The sequence below is a fragment of the Musa acuminata genome, chromosome BXJ1-8, assembly GCF_036884655.1.
Source record: "Musa acuminata AAA Group cultivar baxijiao chromosome BXJ1-8, Cavendish_Baxijiao_AAA, whole genome shotgun sequence".
Lineage (NCBI taxonomy): Eukaryota > Viridiplantae > Streptophyta > Magnoliopsida > Zingiberales > Musaceae > Musa > Musa acuminata.
The window spans coordinates 14,514,959-14,519,346 of record NC_088334.1 but is presented as its reverse complement, the minus strand read 5'-3'; positions in this window follow the sequence as shown (position 1 = coordinate 14,519,346).

Genomic DNA, 4,388 nt, shown 5'->3' with positions numbered 1-4,388 from the left:
AGATCCCGTGTCAAAACCCTAATGGGTCCTTTCCCTAGTGGGTATTGGATCTGCATCCAATAAGACAAGGGCTCCGTCGGATATCTCATATCCGAACCTCTACTCATCGCAATGCCTACCATATGTGTGTGACCCTCTAGGCCCAATATCGAGCTGGCCGTGAGTCATACCTGTCAGAACTCCTTCTAACTAAGTGAATTATTATCTCTGTAATAATTCACTCGACTCATCGACTACGGAAGTACTAGGCCACTACGCCGTAGTCCCCAGACGATACAGGGGAATCCAATCCATTGGACCTGTCTGTCCTCAGTTACCATGTACCTATAGTCCCTCATCCATCTAATATCCCAGAGACCGTATATCGAGCATGGTGCTGTCAGACCCATACGGTTTCTACTTGAGTCTCGCTCTAATCGGATTCTCCCGGAGAACTCTTTCTCTCTCAACCCGAATGACCCTGGCCAGGGATTTGTCTGAGCAAGAACACATGGGATATTCCTCTTATGATACCGAGAGTGGATGATCCTCTATCGACACTCAATAGCCCTCGTAAGGTCGACTACCACTCCCAATGACCAGCTGTACTAGATCTGGGAACAGCCAAACCTATAAGTCTGGTATCAAAGAGTGGAGCACTCATACAGGACATCCTTGGTGTCTCAAGTCTAAGAACCAGATACACCACTAGGACTACGGAATCGTTGTCTGACAATAAGGCATCATCAACCATCCAGCATTCCGTAAGCGGATCAATCAGTGAACTCATTCTCCAATGAGCACCTGTACTGTATCCCTAGTGTCCCTACACGAGCAGCTATGAGACCAGCTGCATCCATCATATGGACGGGTATACAGCACACCAGTCTATCCGGTTATCACGATGTCCCTCTCGAGTAACCTATGACCGGGATTATTTAGGATATGTGTTTAAAGGTGAATCGATCTCATTATCGTGATCTCATCACGATCCGATTCCCATTGCACAAATCCAAGGACATCACAATACATATGCATTTATGCAATAGTTATAAAGTGATATACGCCAAAAAATATAATAAGCAAAAAGATTCTGTATCAAGTCACACGTGCCATCACTCACGTGATTGGCTTGCTGGGCACTTATGACTAGCAGGGCCTGCTTGCAAGGGCGGCACCTGCAGGTGACATAGTGCCCGTAAGCGCGACGCCCGCAAGTGCGACGCTTGCGGGCACTGCATCCATGTGTTATGGACATAACTGATTTTGCCTAAGTCATGCGGTACCCTTGCATGTCCGTCCGCAAAGGTCAGCCTCCCCAAAGCCTCCCATGGTCCCTTAGGACCCACAAAAGAGAAGACGGGTTAGAAAAAACTCCTCACTCGGGATCCACAAGCAAACATTTCCGGAAACACTTCATAGACAATGCAAATTACAAACAAACTTTGCAAGCTCTGAACAGTTGCACAACAATAGTTCAAAATGGTCCACTACAGATCGAAAATCTCTCATAAGTGTCCACATGATACAACCTTTATTTACAAGCCTAAAGCGGCCACCAAACCCAACTAAAATGGGACTATTAAGCCTTCGACCGTCCCTTTACATGCCATGTAAAGCATGAACATACCAAAAGATACGGACATACATAAGAATTACATCAAACATCCTGTTTAGAAGTTTGTTTGTGACATTCTCCTCTACTTATTCTTTCGACGTCCTCGTCGAAGCCTTTGCCAACACTACAACTCCTCGCCTTTGCTGCATCTTCAATCTTCTGCTCCAGCTGCAATGTGCCTCTTAGCTCCCAACTGCTCTCCGCTGCTGTTTTGGAGTAGTCAAACCTTTGATCCACCATGCTGCTTCAACTCGCCAATGACTCTGACTCTAATGTAGGGTTGGTTGAGTTGTGTTGATCCTTGTTGGTTCCTGCGGATCCTCTAGATGAAGGAAAAGACCATCCTTCCTATGCGCCAGTCTCTCAAATACCACATGCTACTTGAACTGGGTGGATCCTTGTTAGAGTTTTAACAAGCATCGCCTCGTAAACTTTCGAAGTATTGAGTCATTCCTCTACAAAATGTCCATCGACTCTTCTTTCATTTAGTTGTCACTTCCAAGTAGATTCACTTCCACTTTTGATTAGCATTCTATTGGGAAATTAAGCGAATAGTCTACTCTCAATAGCACTGATCACCATTAGTGAGTATTTGACAACTATTGTCTTCTATTATCTTCGAAGGGTCTTTGAACTTGTGCAGAGCTCCTCTGCTAGATAGATAAGAGAATTGGGGTACTTGGTTTCGCCCATTCTCTTAAGAGTTAAGAAGGCAATGGTTACTTGACTTCGCTCGCCTCCTGGAGGTTGTAATCCATGCATCGAACTAGTTACTAGCCTTCGCCTGCTCTTTGCTCACACTTCTGAAGCACTTGAAGTGTTTGCACTCCTTGTGTTGAGTTAGCTAATATGATTCACCTTCTTAATGCCATCGAACTTCTGGAATACAGGAAGTTTTCACTCCAACTTGGAGTAAGTCTTTAATAGTTTTGGTCGCCTCTGAGATTGTATCGTCTTCTCCATCAACCCAGCCGCCTACTCCACTGAGTAGCAAAGGTATAGCACTGTGTACTGCCTGCTTCGTTCCTTGGTCATGCACTCTTGCATGACCCGAAGTCCTTCACTTTCGATTATCTTGATGAGAAGCTCGTTGACACCGGTCTTACGAAGTTCTTTAGCCTTTGCCCTTCAGCCTTATCTCGGTACTTGGAGTTTGCCTTTGTATGCTCTACCTCCTCGGCCCCTTTCATGACCAAGCGCTCTCCCTCCATGAGAGCAAGAGATCAATGACTTTCACGGAAGTCCCGCCTTTGTGGTACCATGGTGCTACCATGCCTATGGCTCTACTATCCATTGCCTCACATCTGCATCCCTTTTCTTCATGATCAATTGATATATCTCTGTGGCACTCCTCCGAGTCCACCTCCATTCTAACTGATACTTGATTTTGGATAGCTAAGTCCCTTTGGACTCATCGTCGCTTCCTCGCCCCTTTCGACTACCTGCTTTAACACCTCTGTGTTCTCTAAGCAGCTCCCTTTGGTCAATGGAAAGACAGATTGCAATAGGATTTGCATCGATTATGTTCTCCTTAGCTTTCTTGGTAGTAACGTTCTCTTACTCAACCTTGTCCTCTGACTTGCCGGGCTCCCTTAAGCGAATATGGGCTCTGGAGCAATCCAACTCTCTAACTGCTTCGATTATACCTTTGCATAATCAAGTCCCTCCCATGGGACTCACTAGTACTTGCATTTGAACTTTTCCCTTGGTGGAACATAGCCCCCAAATGCTGATGACCAAGGTTTTCATCCGATATAAAATTAGATACATGCACGGAAGACCCGCCTCTACGGTACCATGACCTTCACTCCTTGAATCTATAGCCCTTCTTGCCGTCATGTTGTTCACCAAAGTGGAGCTTCCTATAGCTTCTAATCATACCTCCATATGATCTAGTCCCTCATGGGACTATGTCGTGTGTATCGCATTACCATGAACTGTTCCACCACGATCCGCTACACCATGTTACCTCTTGGTGACATCTCTATTGCATTCTGATCCTTGTGGGATGAACTCGAATTGTGATCCCTCAATGTGTGGCCTTTGCCAATACATCGCAGTGTCTCTTCCACCTTCAATTTTGTTCGCTCTTTTGGTAATCGACCTTCATCCACCCGCTCTTGGGTTACACCAAGAGGAAGCACCGCTTTAGGACAGTCTGTCGCCTAGTAGCTCCCAAAGTCCACTGACTTCGCTAAAATTAGTGCACAATTGTTTGGATCCTAGGCCTCTGCCCCTACTAGCATAATCTTTGCTGCGCACCGCTTCCTGCCTAGCAACTTGACTGGCAACACTATGGCATATTCTTCAAGAGTACCCACCTCCATGTCCTCTTGTCCCGTGCCATGGCCTTCTGAACCCAACTTCGCCTCCGTAAGTTGAGTCACCTTAGTTCCTCCATCAAATGCTTATCCGAGATAAGGTGCATATGCCCAGAAGCTCCCTTCGTCTTTGGTACCATGCAAGATGAGTCCACTCTGTCAGAATGAAGGACCCATAGAACAACATGATCCTACTCTTGCCTCTGCAAGAGTTCATATCCTTGACCTTTGTCCAAGGAAAGCACTGTGCCTCTACTCCATGTTCTATAGAACCATCTTCTATGCTGGCTCCCTTCATGCGGCTTGGGTACTTCGTCAAGTAACACCCAAGTTGCTCCGCTCCTCGTTTTTGCATTGAGTTGATGGTGGCCCTTGCGCCCACCATTCCATGGATCAGCCCTCCCTCGAGTTTGATCTCCATATCGACTTCAAGTGTGCCTTCATTTGTGTTGCTTTAGGTCGCTCCCCCA